This window comes from Orcinus orca, chromosome 2 (genome assembly GCF_937001465.1).
Source record: "Orcinus orca chromosome 2, mOrcOrc1.1, whole genome shotgun sequence".
Classification (NCBI taxonomy): Eukaryota; Metazoa; Chordata; class Mammalia; order Artiodactyla; family Delphinidae; genus Orcinus; species Orcinus orca.
The window spans coordinates 60603477-60622633 of NC_064560.1; the positions used below are offsets into that span (position 1 = coordinate 60603477).

General features: G+C 40.7%; 1 protein-coding gene across 9 annotated transcripts in view; it reads left to right on the forward strand.

Moving 5' to 3' along the window:
- CPEB1 (cytoplasmic polyadenylation element binding protein 1) overlaps window positions 1–19157 on the forward strand; it is a 101453-nt gene that overhangs the window by 9625 nt on the left and 72671 nt on the right. For all 9 annotated transcript variants that reach the window (XM_049705791.1, XM_049705793.1, XM_049705794.1 and 6 more), the window contains exon 2: window positions 7186–7360. The gene's annotated coding sequence lies outside the window, so the exon portion shown is untranslated. The remainder of the gene's footprint in view (window positions 1–7185; window positions 7361–19157) is intronic.

The window sequence follows — 19157 nt, forward strand, 5'->3', positions numbered from 1 at the left end:
GTTTCTTCAAGTATTACAAAAATTATTTCATGGAAAAAAAAAAGAGGCTAATTCTTCTTGAAACTCAAACACAAATACTTAAAAAAAATTTTTATTTTTAAATTCTTATTTTTTGGCTGTGTTGGGTCTTCGTTGCTGCGCCTGGGCTTTCTCTAGATGTGGCAAGCTGGGGCTACTCTTCCTCGCGGTGCATGGGCTTCTCATTGTGGTGGCTTCTTGTTGCGGAGCACGGGCTCTAGGCTCATGGGCTCTAGAGCGCAGGCTCAGTAGTTGTGGTTCACGGGCTCAGTTACTCCGCGGCATGTGGGATCTTCCCGGACCAGGGCTCGACCCGTGTCCCCTGCATTGGCAGGAGGATTCTTAACCACTGCACCACCAGGGAAGTCCCCTGTCTCAGAGAATATTAAAGGCATGTACTCAAGGGTTGAGATTTAATAAAATTTTTACTGTTTACCCAAGGACATAGTAAATCTGGCTTTTTCTGGGAATTCATACCATAAGGAATACAATAAATTTTGCTACAGTTTATTGGCATTGCCTTGATTTCTGCTAAGGTGCCAGATTTACCTACTTCTATTGCTTTTGTATCATCAGTGCAAATGTCAACACAGTGAAAAAATAAACTGATATCTTAGAATTATGAAAACAGTTTTGTTTTCATGGACCTCTGAAAGGGTGGGTACCCAGACTCTGCTTTGAGAACAACTGCCACAGAATAAGGTCAAGTTCCTTAGTTAGTGTATAAAGTCTCTCATGGTCTGACTTCAGCTTAGTGGCCACGTTTGAGCCCTTGCTGGTCTATTCCTTGAACTTTTAAAAAATTGGGTAGTAACATACATGCAGTAAAAGGCACTAGTGTTAGTGTATAGCTTGATCAATTTTTACATGTTTATATAGTTTTATGTATTTTTACTTATTTATGTTTATTATTTTTATATATCACAAATCAAGATGCAGAACATTTCCAACACTCTGTAAGGTTCCTTTGTGCCTTTTATCCCTTCCCCTCTCCACACACACACACACACACACACACACACACACACACACACACACACAGAGTTAAATACTGTTCTGATTTCTGTTGTCATCAGTTGGCTTTGCCTGTTTTTGAACTTCTTATAAATGAAATCATGTAGCATGTACTCTTGAGTTTGGCCTTTTTTTTTCCCCCACAGTTCAGTTTCTCTGAGGTTTCTGTAAGTTGCAGTGTAGTACAGAAGTTTTGTTTTTGCTGTATAGTACTACATTAGAGATGTGAATAATTATCCATCTTACACGTTACAGATGTGAACAATTTAGACATGCTTATGGGTGTGCAGAAAAGAGTTAACATAGCAGATCTCACTGCTGTCCTTTGGCTGGTGTCTGGGAACTTGGATTTTGAGTTGCCACCATTCCCAGAACTGGTTAAGAATGATTTACTCTACATAAACTATATTAGGTATAGTAAATCATTGGCTTTAAGTATAGCAATATGGTTTAGGTATAGTAATATGCCTGTTTGGCAAAACCTTTTAACCTTTTTACCTACCTACTATCCTTTCTAATTTCTATGTATGTTTATTATTAGGCTTATGATATAGCATATAACTTAATTGTTTATGTGCTTGTGTTCCCATTAGACTAATTCCTTGGGAGCTGGGGCTGTCTTATTTATCCTCTCTCCCCAGAATAGCTCCTGGTGTATGGTGAGAATGTAATCAGTAAATATAATTGTAATCTTTGGGTCCCCAAGCACGAGGTCATATTGTTCATGGCTTCCTTGTTTTTTGTTCATGTGGAATTGTCTCTGCTCCAAACTTAAAATCCCAAATCCTGAAATGACTTTGAGTGGCCAAGAGCTTTGACAGTGAAAAGAGATAGAATTGATGAGTGAATATTGGTTTTGTTCTTGTCTTAATAATTAAGAAAGGAGTCACTACAATTTATGGAGGTTGTGATGGAGGTGGTAAAAATACCTATGAAATGAATATAATATGGGTCTGCTTTTCCTGTGGTATCTGTATTGAGTGCCTGCAAATTTAGCAGATATTATGTTGGGTGCTACTTTGATAAAGGCCTTGAACGATCTTACAGTTTATCAAATGCAGAGCTAACTATGCATACAGCAAACAGTTTGACAGGTAAGTGTGACAAGAGCTACAGTTATAGTGACCATGTGTTTTACGTATTCTTGAGCAGTCTTGGTATTAAATATTCCCTTAATGTTCTCATAAACCTGTCCTGGAAATTGTAGTATTTCCTTTTCCAGACTGAGTTTATAGAGCGAAAAGAATATTGGGCATTAAATGCATTCTGTAGAAACTGAAGAATAACCAGAAAAGTAAAGGGAGAGCCAGGAGAAAGTGGTTCCTGAATTAAATGAGTGGAGAGTAGCTGAGGATCAGATACCCAAAGATGTCAATCAAGTAAGATAGATTTGAAGTATCGGTTGGGTTTGGCAACTCAGGTCATTAATGTAGTTTCTTTTGGGGGGAGAAGGACATGCTGGCAGGATATTATGGGTTGAGAGGAAGGATGAACAGGAGGTTCAGAAGTAAATATGGCATATTTTCTAAAAGATTGGTGGTAGAGCAAAAGGAAGAAAGGCAGTGGCTTAACAGAATGTTTTAAATCAAGGAAGATGTGGTTTTTTTTAAGATGAGAGAGCCTTGAGCATACTTACTAATGGGAAGGAACCAGTGGAGAACAGAGAGGGAAGTGAGATCATGAATGAAGAGGAGGTGGTATCTTGAGTCTTGTATCTGGTCTCTTTCTGCAGATAAGGACCTGCAGCCTTATCTCCTTTATTCCTGGTGAGCCTCCCTGCCCAGTCTTGTTCCTGCACTCCCTTTCCTTGAATTTACTGTGTTCTGTATCCACTCTGTGCTTGTTCTTTGTCTATTATGTTCTTCAGACTTGCTTATTGAAATTCTGCTTTTTCATTAATCCCTAGCTTAAAAGTCTGAATTGTTAAACCATCCTAGGTACCTTAAATATACTCATCCCTTCTGTAGTATTTTGTACTTACCTTGATCTCCACTTACCTAGCTGGTTGTCTGTCTTTCTCCCACGTAGCTCGTTCTCCCTAGGGCATGGATTATGTTTTACATATTTCAGTAATCTCAACATCTGACCTAGCAGGTTAGTATTTATGAAATATTAGACTATGTGACACTGTCATTTTGTTGGTAGAAAAGGTAGGATATTGACAACTTCATATGGATCAACCTAATAAATTTTTATTCCTTACATTCTTGCACAGAAGACTTGAGGTGGAAGTTTAAGAATGGACAAGCAAGGACCAAGGAGAAAGTTAGAGAAGCATTTCTTAACAGCTGTAGAGTCACTGAAATTCAAACAGAAACTGGCTTTGAGTGACCAGGAGACTAAAGCAAACATGGAAACTTGGCTAGATTTACATTTTCCCATAATGTAAGGAAAACATCAATTCCTTAGGGGAAACTGTAACATTTCCTTATCTTGGTCTGAATGACATTTTTCTGAGTGGGTAGTCATACAAGTGCTGTTCGAAATTGTGGTAAACAGTATCCTCAAAATCCCGAGTGTACATGCTAAAGAGGTTTTATTCAGCTTTATTATTACTTACTAAAAAATTGAGACCAAATTGCCAAAGTACATCTCAGAACCACTTTTTTTGGGATACCTAAGTATATTACTTTCTTTTGCTGTACAATAGGTTAAAAAAACCAAAATGTTCAAGACCAGTGCTATTAACTAAAAATATCTGATTAATTAGAAAACTTTATTCTCAGAAAAATTTTTAGCATGAACGGTTTTGCAAAGGGAGTCAGTGAATTCCAATCCATGGAACCCCAGGCTTAAAACTCCATCAGGAGGAGTAGATAAACTGTGTCCCATTCAGACAGTCTTCCATAAATCTTTCAGCTGGCTTTTGAGGACTCAGGTAATAGTCTTGAAGTGGTCTGCAGTGTGGATATTTTGTTGTTGATTAAAGGCAAACTTAATGAAAACAAACCCAGAAGGTGGTAGAGTTGGCATTCATTTGTGACAAATATCCACAAACCAGGATTTTGACCTAAAGGAATGGCCATTTCATCACCATGTTGATCCCGGGTTATACGGTATTTGAAGACAAGGCCAGGGTTTCTAAAATAGGGCAAATCTAGATTTGTTCTGGCATATAAATAGGTATAACATTTTAGGATCTTATTCCTGAACTAGCAAACATAGCTGCATGGTGTGGGTTCAGATTTTAAAGAATTATGAGTGGTAGTTTCAAACCATTAAGGCAAAAAACCCTCTAGTTATGTGCTGTAAGCTTCTCTGTGAACTTGATTAGGATAAGTTGAAAGCATACTTATGAGTAACAGTGATGGAGTTGGGAGACATTTGTCCCTAATAAGTTATCGAGCGTATCCAGGCACTTAAATTTCTCATTACCACAAAGTCTGCAAGGTAGGTGGGTACTCCATTTTCTACCTAAGGCAACCAAGGCTCAAAGAAGATACTTCAGTGGTAAACTTAGTATTTGTACTCCAAAGCATATAGACCTTCTTTCCAGTCTGCTCTCTTCTCCCATACCTAACACTCCGCCATGCTGGACCACTTTTGATAATGCTGCTCTGTTCTCTGTGTTCTTCAGACCTTTGTCGTACCCTCACTTCCAGGCACATTCTCTTCCTCTGAGTCCCCTCGGCTCAGAGGACAGTGTATGTTTACAGCACATTGTAGCTTGTGTTGTGATTGTTCACGACATAATCAGGTCTTAGTTCCCTTTCTAGACTTCAAAAATTTTTTTTGACTGAGTCTCTGTCTAACCTGCCTACCCTTAGAATGCTGCTGTAGGTAGCAGGCAATTGGTTAATGGTCATTAGGCAGGGGATGAATGAAGCATGTAGCCTTAAGATCCGCAGATTGATTATAAGTGCTTATTATCTTAGCCCTTGTGAAGTTGCCTTAACGAAGTTGAAAATCATCTTAGAAATCTACAGTTGTGAAAAGGGCCTTGTGTCAGTGGATTTAACCATTCTCGGTGGGACCTCTCTGGAGGGCTTGGGAAAACAACCTTGCAGGACTCTTTCAGGAGCTTGAAAATGATACGGAACTCAAGTTTGTCCCTTTAAGGCCATCCTGCAGAGTTTGTAAAATTGTGAATGTTTCTGGTCATTCTCATGCTTATACCTGGATTTTAATAGGTTAAACAAAATAACACCAGGCTTTTTAAATTTTGTTTTGAAGTTATCACCTACAAGATCTTAGGTGCTAGTTTCCTTACTTGGTCTGTTTCCCCCCGCCCCAAGGTAATTGGGAATGATATAACTGATGAGTCAGGCTCCCCTTAGAAGATTCAGTCTGTCAGCCAGTATCTCATTGCTTAAATGTCAGGCATGGGATGTGGTGAGTGAGGGAGATTGAAAAGTGAAGAATGGTACCTAGATTTCTGTCTAGGGCACCTGGAGGATGGTGGTGTTATTTGCTAAGACAGAGAATACCAAAAGAATCACTTGGGTGGGGGTTCAGTGCATGTTTATGTATCTGGGAGTGCTTTTCTCATTCAGTAATGTCTTACCTGAGTTGTAAGTACTTTTAATGATCGTGTGGAATTGTATAACTTATTTAAACAATTCCCTTTGGGTGGTGTTTGTACCACTCTTGGTCCTGACCATGTCTTTTCCTGTGATTATATCTTCAGATGTAAAAATGGTAGCTACCATATGCCAGCACCATCCTAAGTGCTGTAAACATCTCATCAGAAGGTTGGTAGGTACTCTTCTGCCATTTCACAAATGGGGAAACTGTGGCACAGACATTAATAACTGCCAGTAAATGGCAGAACCAAACTTTTTAAACAACTGTATTGAGATATAATTTGCATAACCGTAAAGTTCACCTTTCAACTGTAAAGTAGGTGGTACTCCATTTTGTACCTAAGGCAACCAAGGCTCAAAGAAGATACTTAAGTGGTAAACTTAGTATTTGTACTCCAAAGCATATACACCATCTTTCCATACATATATTTACAGTTTTGTAACCATCACCGTAGTCTAATTTTAGAATATTTTCATAATCTCAAAAAGAAATTTTGTACCTATTAGACACGACCTTCTAACCTGCTCCCCACATCCCCAGTTGAAGGCAGCTAATCAACTTTATTTTTTTTTTATAAATTTATTTTATTTTAGTTTTGGCTGTGTTGGGTCTTTGTTGCTGCGTGCGGGCTTTCTCCAGTTGCGGCGAGTGGGGGCTACTCTTCGTTGCGGTGCACAGGCTTCTCATTGTGGTGGCTTCTCTTGCTGTGGAGCACGGGCTCTAGGTGCACAGGCTTCAGTAGTTGCAGCACGCAGGCTCAGTGGTTGTGGTTTGTGGGCTTTAGAGCGCAGGCTCAGTAGTTGTGGCACACGGGCTTAGTTGCTCCGCAGCACGTGGGATCTTCCTGGACCAGGACTGGAACCCGTGTCCCCTGCATTGGCAGGCGATTCTTAACCATTGCACCACCAGGGAAGCCCCAACTAATCTACTTTAGATTTGCCTATTCTGGATGTTTCATATAATTGGGCTCATATAATCTGTGGTCCTGTGTGACTGGTTTCTTTCACATAATGTTTTTGAGGTTTACTTGTGTTGTAGTTTGTATCAGTACTTCATTCTTTTTTATTGCCAAATAATCTATTGTGTAGATAAATTCAAGATTTGAACCAGGTGTGTCTGGTTCTTAAAGCTCATGTTGCTGCTACCATGCCATTCTACTTCCTATACATGTCCCATTATGTTAGAAGGTTCTTGAGGCAGCATCTTACATTTCATTGTTTCTCCCTCTTATGGTTCTCTCAGGGTGCCTTGCTTAGAGTGAAGTATTTTAATATATAGGCAAGAAACCCAAGTCCTTGTTAACTTTAACTTGTGGTGTTGGATTAGAAGAAAGGAGGTGTGAAGTCTCTATTAAAAGGGAGAGTAGAGGACTTCCCTGGTGGCGCAGTGGTTGAGAGTCTACCTGCCGATGCATGGGACACGGGTTCGTGCCCCGGTCCGGGAAGATCCCACATGCCGCGGAGCGGCTGGGCCCATGAGCCATGGCCGCTGAGCCTGCGCGTCCGGAGCCTGTGCTCCGCAACGGGAGAGGCCACAACAGTGAGAGGCCTGCGTACCGCAAAAAAAAAAAAAAAAAAAAAAAAGAAAAAGGGAGAGTAGAAAATCTAAACATCTTTTTTCTGCATCTAGGAGGAAGACGCAGGAAGGATAAAAGATTGCTGGGACAATCAGGAAGCACCTGCGCTCTCCACGTGTAGCAATGCCAATATCTTTCGAAGGATAAATGCCATATTGGATAATTCTCTGGATTTCAGTAGAGTCTGCACTACACCTGTAAATCGAGGAATCCATGATCATTTGCCAGGTGACTTAGATTTGAAAACTTGGATGTGCTAGGCATGTGTACACAGCTGTTTCTAGGCAGCTTCCTGGTGACGCCTATGAAGAATGACCTTGAATCTCTGACAACACTTACCCCTTTTGTAGTTTGCCTTGTGGATTGGGTCCCCTTTGGGGTGAAGACTTCCTTCGATTATAATACAGAAATCTTTTTTATGATTCACAAGACGATTAGGTGAAAAAGGTCAAAGTGACAGGGCTATTTATATATACAATTACAGTAGAGTCACATATGTTAAGATAGATTTTCTAATAGCTGCATTAGGAAAGTTTAAAAAAGTGTAATACTTGATCTAACCCAGCATAGTCAAAATATCGTGTCAACATGTAATCAACATAAAAAACTTTTAATGAGATATTCTTTCATTAGTAGTAAGACTTCAAAATCCAGTGTATATTTTACATTTACAGCACAGCTCAATTTGAATTAGCTTCATTTCAAGTGCTCAGTAGCCACATGTGACTAGTGGCTACTGTATGGGATGGTGCAGCTCTTCAGTGTTTTAATTTCTTTCAAAATGAGTGCAAGTCAACAAGCATTTGATTTTTATGATATTTAGTATATTCCACAGAATAGTTGGGGAGAGGGGAGCATCTCCTGAAGATGATTCTTCACAAGGAGGCTTGGGTGTCCTAACAGTGTTTCATAATCTTTTTGTGGGAGTTGCACATATTATAGGAATGTTGATGGAATATTTTTTGTTTGAATTATTTTAGATGAAAGTGAACGTGTTTTTAATTTTGTAAACGGACCTTGAAAATATTTGGTAAAACACAGATTCTCAGAACAAGGACTGGTAATTGCTGTTTTTTAGTTACAAATTCTTTGATTTATTTTTAACTTGGCCTTGGAAATAATTCCCACAAAGATGTAGGAGCATGTGAACATAAAGTAGCTAAATGTTTAAGGGAGAAGTCCATTAGGAAGGAGATGGCCGCATGGAATTTATATTTATTAAATTGTGCTGGAAGGGAAATGAGAGAAGAGCATGGGGGCTGGGAGACATCGGTGGGTCTTGTCTCTTCTAACTTCCAAAAGAGTATACATGTGATGTTTTCTGTTATTTGGAGTCAGCTGTGAGCTAACCCTTATTCTCTAGCTTATGCTGAGTTAAAAATTCAGAGAACCTGCTTGCTATGTATGCGTTGTTTTTTCCTTTTCAGAAAGTTGCATGAGTTATATTCCAATAAGAATGACACTCAACAATGACTTAAATTTCACTGGGTTGCTTCAGACATGCTGGAACTTTTATGGTTTATAGCAAAGTATTTTTCAGCTAATGCTAGGTTGTTGACTTGTGTGAGGGGAAGGCTCCTGGTCAGTGAGACAGGAGCTTTGAGGAGTGTATGTTTGCAGTTGGCCAGGGCGCCAGGTGGCCTCGCTGGCAAGATGCCAGGTGCTGGTGAAAGTGTTACCATCCCACTCTGCCCAGGTCACTGACTGGCCAGACTACAAGGTACAGACTTCTTGGCCTCTTCAGGGTCTTCTCAGGGCACGGGTTCAAGAAGAGTACCTTGAAGAAATAGGGAAACCTGGCTTGTAAGGTTGCCCTTGGGCAGTGAGATAAAGTAGATAGTTTTTCCAGCTGTAGGGCAGAATGGTACCTCCCCAAATGCCTCACAGAGTCCTCCTGGGGGGCTCAATAAGGAAAGCAGTACTGCAGTTTGAAGGGACCTCAAAGGATTGTAGGAGAGGTTCTGGTCAAGGTGTTCTGGGCTGTCCTTCGCACATATCTAGCCCCGACGGTATGGTCAGCTCTCTCCTTGTCCCCACCTGAGATGTTGGTGCAGGGCTGTGGGCTCTTGGTCTTGAGTGGTGAGGCAGGGCTGCCTGGCCTAGAGCAGAGAGCAGCTTTCCCAGGTTTCCCCAGCAGGAAAACCCACCTTGTGGTTAATGAGCAAGTAAACTTGGGCATGTATTTTCCATGAGGAACTTCAACGTGAACTTGCAGCTTCTGGTCAGAAGTAATCCTATTACCTAAGGAGATAATCAGAATGATAAAAACCTAAGAACAAGGGCTTCCCTGGTGGCGCAGTGGTTGAGAGTCTGCCTGCTGATGCTGGGGACGCGGGTTCGTGCCCCGGTCCGGGAAGATCCCACATGCCGCGGAGCGGCTGGGCCTGTGAGCCATGGCCCCTGAGCCTGCGCGTTTGGAGCCTGTGCTCCGCAACGGAAGAGACCACAACAGGGAGAGGCCTGCGTACTGCAAAAAAAACAAAAACAAAAACAAACCTAAGAACAAGATTGGTTATCACAGTATTATAACTAGGGACAATTTGATGACAACAAAAGCTGAAGTAACCATGCAGTGGAATGCTTTGCAGTTATTGATATGATGTTTGTAGAAGACTACTTAATGATATAGATAATCACAGTACCTGAAGTGAAAAAGCAAAGTGCAAAACAGTATGGTCTCAGGTATGTATATATGTATAGAAAAAGACTGGAATGACAAGACATAAATGTAGCAGTGAAGGTGTAATGGGTAATTTGTTTTCTGTGTGCTTTCCCCTACTGGTTCTTCTGTGACAAACATGGGTTTTTAAAAAATAAATAAATTAATTAATTTATATTTTTTGGCTGCATTGGGTCCTTGTTGCTGCACGTGGGCTTTCTCTCTAGTTGTGGCAAGCGGGGGCTACTCTTCATTGTGGTGCGTGGCCTTCTCATTGCGGTGGTTTCTGTTGTTGCGGAGCACAGGTTGTAGGTGCATGGGCTTCAGTAGTTGTGGCTCATGGGCTTAGTTGCTCCACGGCATGTGGGATCTTCCCGGACCAGGGCTCAAATCCGTGTCCCCTGCATTGGCAGGCAGATTCTTAACCACTGCGCCACCAGGGCAGTCCCCAAACATGTTTTATAATAAAAACAACTTGTTAAAAATGGTGTATGTTGGCACAGTGTTTCACATTGCTGTTTGAATTTTGCGTAGGCAAATTTAATTTTAATTGCACACCTTGTTTCGTGTAGGTATACCTAACTTTGCAATAGTTATGTACCATTTATTTTTTTCATTTGAGCAAATGTTTGCACTGTCATTTGCAAGGCTGTGTGTTAGCTGTGACAAAATTTCATTACATATAGTATGCAGTGAGAGTAGTATCAGAACTACACGCTCAGTTGATAAGGTATTATTGGGAAAGTGCTGTGGCAGGGTCAAAGGAAGGAGAGACTGTACTGGTTAGGGAACTAGGAAACACTTTTGGATGAAGTAGCATTTGAAACGTGCCTTGAAGAGAAAGCCATTTCATTGTAACTGGATGTTGAGTAGATTTTTTTTTTTTTTTTACTGTCGCTTCAGAATTAGCATTGGGGTCCAAAGCTGAAATTGAAGAGGTGTTGCTAAATGACCTGTGGTACAATGACAGTCCCCAAGAGTTGGAGCCAGGTACACCTCACTGGCTTCCCAGATACGAAGAGGTCACAGAGCTGTCCCTACTACCACAAACATCATCTCAGCCTTTCCCTGGTCTGTGTAAGAAGACTGCTTAGGGAGGGCAGCATTTGAAGTGATTCCCTCCCCTCTTAGTGGAGCACAGTGGGGCGCAATGCTGCTTCCGCTGTCAAGCCAAGCGAGTTTGGAAGTGTCTTCCAAGAGAAGCATTTGTATAGGTTGAGGGGGCTTCCAAGAAGGAAGGCAAGGTTGAGCCCATTGTTAGGCAGCAGACTTGCTCTCTGTCCTTGACTGAGTAGAGATGAAAGAGAAATTGAGAGAAGATGTGGGGCAGGGAGGGAGGAGGGTGGAGGGTGGCTGGAGCTGTCTGATTCCCACCAGTTGACACACAGGGAAGTTGTGACTTTCTGTGGTTCAGGAGAAATTGCAGAAGGCCTGAGCTTTTGGGCTAGCATCCCACCAAGATGGCCCTTGTTGTTGTGTATGGGGTGGTAGGAGTTGGGATGGGGCTGGAAGGGTAGGCTAGAGCCGGATCCCTTACACAAGCAACTCGTCATGAGAGGGGTGTCTGCTACCTAGAGGGCCCTTTCCCCACTCCCTGGTCCCTTAAACCATAATCTATCAATATTAAACTCTGAGGAAGGAGGGAAATGGGCTGTAAATGGACATGTGATTAAAGCATAAATGAACTGAGTATTTATTTAGTGTCTGTAAAGTGTGAAAATTGGTAAGATGAGGTTAAGGCACATCTTAACTACTGGATGGGCTGGAGGCAGTGACTGGAGGAAAAAGTTTCATGTTAACTCCCTGAGAAAAGGGAAAGATTAGTCAAAGTAGTTCACAGTAAGGTGTGGGACTGAAACACTGATTAAGATTTTTTTATTTAAGTGTAATACACATACAGAAAAGTACATATCATAAGTGAAGAGCTCACACCGTCTCCAGCTGAACACAAGCATGTAACTGGCACCCAGATCTAGATGAACTGCTGACTTTCAATTTAGGACCAAAGAAGTGTATAATTGTACAGATGTATTGAATTTCTGACTGAGATGGTTTCCTTTTTTATTCTGGAGTATCATCAGTAAATTGTCTGAAAAGCTATTCTGAAATAAATTTTACTGTATTCAGGGACTTCCCTGGTGGCACAGTGGTTGGGAATCTGCCGGCCGGTGCGGGGGACGCGGGTTTGAGCCCTGGTCCAGGAGGATCCCACATGCCGCAGCGTGACTGAGCCCGTGTGCCACAACTACTGAGCCTGAGCTCTAGAACCCGTGCACCACAACTACTGGGCCCGTGTGCCACAACTGCTGAAGCCCGCACGCCTGGAGCCTGTGCTCTGCAACGGGAGAGGCCGCCGTGGTGAGGGGCCCACGCGCTGCAGCGAAGAGTGGCCCCCGCTTGCCGCAAGTAGGGAAAGCCCGTGTGCAGCGACAAAGATCTCATGCAGCCAAAAAACAAACAATAATAATTTTACTATATTCAGCCCCAGCTAACAGGCGACAGTTGAAATTACTCTCGGGAAGTCTTGTTTCCCACAAAATAAATATTTTGTAGAACCTTAATATATGGCTTTAGCAGTTAAATCCAAGTATAACATACATACAGAAAAGTATGTATGATACTTTTACTATGATAAATATGCAAATTCAATGAATTTCCACATACCAAACCCATCTTGTATATATCCACTCATATATAGAGGCAATAGACCAGAAACCCCCAGAAACTCTGCAGTCTCTTAACTAGTGAAGGGTAAACCACCATGCTGACTTTTAGATGCATACATTAGATCTGCCTGGTTTTGAACTTACATAAATAGAATCATAAATATGTACTCATCAGCTGTGAAATTCATCCATATCACAGCCAGTAGTTGTGGATCATTTGTTCCCATTGCTATACTGTATTCTGTTGTATGAATATTCATTCTGGCTTATTCATTCTACTGTTAATAGACATTTGGGGCCATTATGAATAGTGCTGCTATGGAGCATGTCTTTTGGTGAACTTATTTCTTTTGGGTGTACTCCTAGGAGAGTGTTGGCTTATAGGGTATGTGTGATTTCAGCATTAATAGATGCTGCCAGTTTTTCACAGCAAGTGCACCGGTTTACACTTGTGACAATGTCAGATGGTTTGGGTTAGTTCCACATCCTCACTAACAATTGGTATTGTCTTTTTCACTGGTCATTTTGGTGAGTATGTAATGGCATCTCTATTGCGGTTTTAATTTTCATTTCCCTGATGACTCATGAAGTTGAACACCTTTTCATATGTCTGTTGACCTTTGGATATCCGCTTTCCTGAAGTGCCTTTTCAGGTCTTACCCTAATATTTCTTTATGGTTACCTGCCTTTTTCCTGTTTACTTGTTGCTGTTTCCTGTTTACTGTTTATATATTCTGCATATGAGTTCTTTGATATATAGAATAAAAATGTTTTCTCCCAACCTGTAGCTTGTCTTTATACTTTTTTTTTTTTGCGGTATGTGGGCCTCTCACTGCTGTGGCCTCTCCCGTTGCAGAGCACTGGCTCCGAACGCGCAGGCTCAGCGGCCATGGCTCACGGGCCCAGCCGCTCCGTGGCATGTGGGGTCCTCCCGGACCAGGGCACGAACCCGTGTCCCCTGCATCGGCAGGCGGACTCTCAACCACTGCGCCACCAGGGAAGCCCTCTTTATGCTTTTAATTGGTATATTTTGAATAACATAATTTAAGTTTTAATGATGTCCAGTTTATCGACTTTTCAAATATGGTTAATGCTCTGTGTCCTGTTTAAGAAATGTTTCCCTATTCCAAAGTCATGAAGATATTTTGTGTCTCGTTTTAAAAACTTATTGTTTTACCTTTCACTCTTAGATTTCCAACCCATCTGGGATTAATTTTGTACATGGTGGAAGGTCAAGATTCATTTTTTTCTGTATAGATAGCCAGTTGACCCAGTACTATGTTGAAAAAAAAAATCCCTTTTCATTGCACTGCTGTCACCTTTCTCATAAATCAAGTATATATGTTGTATGTGCATATCGGTTTTCTTCCATTGAGCTGTTTATCTGTCCTTGTCTTAGTTACTACAACTTTATAGTAGATTTTGATATTTGGTAGTGAAGTCCTCTGGCTTTGTCCTTCATGATTCTTGGTTCCTCTTGGATTTTTGCATTTCCACATGGTCATAGATTTAGCTTGTCAGTATCACGTCGTTCCACCCCCCCCAACCCCCACTCCCAAACCCTGCTGGAATTTTGATTGAGATTTCATTGAATCTATGAATAAATTTGTAGAAAATTGGTATGTTGATGACAAATCTTTGAATTCATAAAGTTGGTGTATCCTTTCATTTATCAGGTCTTTACTTTTTCTCAATGTTTTATAGACATCTTGGACGTCCTTTTTTAGGTTCATCTCTAGGTCTGGGTAGGTGTCTGTCTAATGCTACTGTAAATGATTTTTGTGTGTGTCGTTTTCTGTTTAGTTGCTGCTGCCTGATGGTCTTTTCTAATGTGGGCTCCAGAGCTGGATATACATACTGTTGAGTTTTGGAAATTTGAGTCCCTCTTACATGCAAATTTAAGTTTATGGTATTCTGTTTTCTAAATGTTCTGTAGTTTCAGTCTGTGAGTGGTTTTATTCACTTTTGTTGATCCATGTGGTTTTTGGAGGATATATGGAGAGATTTGGATTTAGGCAGCTGCCCATTTTCCAATAGGAACCAGGAAATCTGATCGTGCTGATCTTGTTTGAAAAAAATATGCATGTGCGTGTACACACATATCTTGGCAAAATGTACACCAAAATTTTTTATATTAAAATATTAATGATGTACACACCTTTTAGAATGTCTGAAATTAAGAAGACTGACCATGCCGAGAATGACATGAATGTGGAAGATCTGGAACTTTCATAAACTGCTGGGGGGAATGCAAAATGGTACAACTGTTTGGAAAACAGTTTGGTAGATTCCTAAAAAGTTAAACACTTACCTACCATACGACCCAGCAGTTCTACTCATAGATTTTTTAAAGAAAATTTTGTTTTAGAATAGTTTTTGATTTATAGAAAAATTAAAAAGTAGTGCAAAGAGTTCTTGTATATATTCCCATCCAGTTTCCCCTGTTGTTAACATCTGACATTAGTATGGTGAATTTCTGTCACATTTGTCACAACTAATGAAACAGTGTTGACACTATAGTGCATATTTAATTTTGATTTTCTTATTTTTTGCCTAATGTCCTTTTTCTGTACCAAGATCCCATATTATATTTAGTCCCATGTCTGTTTAGGCTCTTCTAGACTGTGACAGTTTCTCACTTTCCTTGTTTTTGACGACCTTGACAGTTTTAGGCAGTACTAGTCACACTCAACAGAAATGAAAGCATATATCCATAGACAGACTTGTACACAAACGTTCATAACCTCTTTATTTGTGATAGCCAACAAAGTGGACACAACCCCAATGTCCATCAGTTGGGAAATGGATAAACAAATGGTGGCATGTCCATACAAAAGAATATTATTTATCATTGTGTGCCACAGCATAGATGAATCTCAGGATAATTATACTCAGTGAAAGAAGCCTGACAAAAAAGAGAATATACTTAAAATTCCATTTACATAGGATTCTAGAAAATACAAACTAGTCTGTAGTGACAGAAAGCAGATCCGTAGTTTGCTGGGGAAAGGGGCACAGGGACGGGGAAGGGGAGGGATTACAAAGGGGCATGAGGAAACTTGGGGATGATGGATATATTCATTATCTTGATTGTGGTGGTGCTTCCATGGAAGTAACATACTGAAACATCAAAATTTGCACTTTAAATATGTGCGGTTTATTAAGTCAATTATACCTCAGTAGATCTGTCAACATTTTAAAAACAGCAGTTATCTCTGAATGGTGGGATTTAAATGTACTTGTTTTGCTTTTGTAGAGAATTTTTTACTGTTAAATATTTCAAAATAGAGAAACGAGTAGAAAATCAATTATCTCTGTGTATCTACCACCCATCTTTAACAAGTGTTAAGATTTTGACATGTTTGAAACTTTTTGAGGCAACATGAAACATCAAATAAAACTTTGTGTTTGTTGTGTTTGTCTGTTTCCCCTAGTCTCCTTGAGGCCAGCGCCATCTTTTTAAAAAAATATTTATTTATTTATTTGGCTGAGTCGGGTCTTTAGTTGCAACGTGTGGGATCTTTTGTTGCAGTGCAAGGGCTCTTTGTTGCGGTGTGCATGCTTCTCCCTAGTTGTGGCATGTAGGGTCCGGAGTGCGTGGGCTCAGTAGTTGCAGCATGCAGGCCCTCTAGTTGGGGCACGCGGGCTCTAGAGTTCACGGGCCTAGTTGCCCCGTGGCATGTGGGATCCTGGTTCCCCGAACAGGGATCCAACCCCCGTCCCCTGCTTTGGAAGACGGGTGCTTAACCACTGGACCACCAGGGAAGTCCCCCTACTCTCTCTTCTAGAGATAACAACTCTCCTAAAGTTGGTGTATTTCCTTTATACTTTTACGTATTTGTCCATAAACATTGCTTTGTGTGTTTTAATTTTTTATGTAAATAGAACATACATTCAGGAAAGTACACAAGTATACAATGGGGTGAATTATCACAAAGAAACACCCATGTAACCATAGCTCAAATTAAGAAACAGAATGTTACCAGCACCTAAGAAGACCCCTTATACCTCTATCTAAATGTCGTGCTTTAAATCAGCGGTCCCCAACCTTTTTGGCACCAGGGACCCGTTTTGTGGAAGACAGTTTTTCCTCGGATGGGGTCAGGGGAGGTGGTTCAGGCGGTAATGTGAGCGATGGGGAGCAGCAGCTTACTCGCCTGCCTGCTGCTCATCTCCTGCTGTGTGGCCCGGTTCCTAACAGGCCGCAGACTGGTACTGGCCCGAGGCCTGGGGGTTGGGGACCCCTGCTTTAAAGGTTTACATAAATAGTATAACATATATTGTCTTTCTGGTATATGCTACCCACCCCCAGTGTATCATTACATTTACACTGTGTCCATATCAATATTTAAGTCAAACCAGTGCATTTGAATTGCTGTGTATTAGTATTTTACATAAATATATACATTATTTACCTGATCCTCTGCTGGTAGATGTTTAGGTCTCTTCCAGTTTTCTGCTGTTGTAAACAGTATTTTGGTGAACATCCTTGTTTATATCTCCTTGTGTGCATGTAACAAGAATTTCTTTAGCATATGTGCCTAGATGTGAATTGCAGGGTAATTAGGTATACTATCTTTAAACTTTAAGTTGCTGACTTCTTTTTCAAAGTGAATTTATCAATTTACAATCCAGTCAGGATTTCATGAGAGCTTTTCTCCATATCTTTGCAGACCTTAATTATTGTCACACTTCAAAATTTCAGTCAATCAGGGTATAAAGCTAACTTAATTTTGTTTTTGTTCATATTATAAAATATTTTCTTCAGTTAAAAGAATACATGTAGCATATATGATCTGCTGTCAACCCAAAAAAGGTCTCTAGAACTGTGCCCCAGGGTTCTTTTCCTTTATACTGTCTGGTGCGTTTCTTGAGATTTATATATTAGTATATAATTAAAATCACTGAGTTAGGTGAAATCATGGAGGGAATGCTATTCTGGTACATAGAAGAATTGTTAAGCAGAATACTTAATTGAGTATTCTCTACCTAGAAAAAAAATCCTACCCTTTTTCAAGATTGGCTTGGTTATCACCTCTGAAAACTTTTTCACATTCTTCTGCCTAACGTGTTCCATTGTCTGTTTGATCTTGCTCCATCTAATAGAGCCATTCTTGGTTCTTCCAGAATGTTTGTTAACCCACTATATGGTGGTATAAATGTAAACACGTATTCTGAAGTGGGGAGGTTAAAGTATAGTTTTGAAAAAGCATATTAAATTTGCCCATTTCATGATAAACCTACACAAAGTAAAGTGCAGGCTCTGGATGCAGGTTACTTGAGAACAAATGGTGGCTGTGTTACTGATTTGCTCTAACCATAGAGATTAAATTTCTGTAACACAGGCATAGTAATAGTACCCATTTATAGGATTTTTGTGAAGCTTAAGATACGTGTATTGAGTACCTAGAATAATGCCTATAACTGCACTTACTAAATGGTGGCAGTGATTATGATGGTGTGTGTATATGAAGAATGCAGTCATGAGAGCATTCCTGGGGTCATGTTTTGTTTTCTTTTTAATTAATTTATTATTTGTTTTTGGTCGCATTGGGTCTTTGTTGCTGTGCGCAGGCTTTCTCTAGTTGGCGGCGAGTGGGGGCTACTCTTCGTTGCGGTGCACGGGCTTCTCATTGCGGTGGCTTCTCGTTGTGGAGCATGGGCTCTAGGTGCATGGACTTAAGTAGTTGCGGCACATGGGCTCAGTAGTTGTGGCTCACGGACTCTAGAGTGCAGGTTCAGTAGTTGTGGTGCACGGGCTTAGTTGCTCCGCAGCATGTGAGATCTTCCCGGACCAGGGCGTGAACCTGTGTTTCCTGCATTGGCAGGCAGGTTCTTAACCACTGTGCCACCAGGGAAGCCCTGGGGTCATGTATTTTTAAAAGTTGAACTACTGGGACTTCCTGGTGGTCCAGTGGTTAAGACTCTGCGCTTCCACTGCAGGGGGTGTGGGTTCAATCCCTGGTTGGGGAACTAAGATCCCTGCCTGCTGTGTGGTGTGGCCAAAAAAAAAAAATTTCAAATAAAGTCTGCTCCCACATTCAGTATTGATAACATCTAAGCGTTTTTTCTTTTTTATTGTGGCAAAATAAAATTTACCATCTTCACCATTGTTAAGTGTACAGTTCAGTGGTATTAGATATATTCACATAGTTGTGCAAAAGTCACCACCATCCATCTGCCTAACTCTCTTCATCTTGTAAAAAGGAAACTGTATACCTATTAAGCAATAACTCCCCATTCTTCCCTCCCCCCAGTCCTTGGCAACCCCCATTATATTTTCTGTCTTTATGGTTTTGACTACCTCAGGTAAGTGGAATCATACAGTGTTTGTTTTTTGTGACTTACTTCACTCAGGGTAATGTCCTCAAGGTTTATCCATGTTCTAGTATTTAGCAGAATTTCTTCCTTTTTCAGGCTGAATAACGTACTCCATTGTACATATGTACCACATTTTGCTTATTCATTCATTTATCGATGGATACTTGGGTTGCTTCCACATTTTATCTATTGTGAACAACGCTGCTGTGAATGAACATGGATGTACAAATATTTTTTTTGAGATCCTGCTTTCAACTCTTTTGGGTATATATCAAGAGGTGTTATTGCTGGATCACATGGTAATTCTATTTTTAATTTTTTGAGGAATTGCCATACTGTTTTCCACAGAGGCTATACTGTTTTACATCCCTACCAGTAG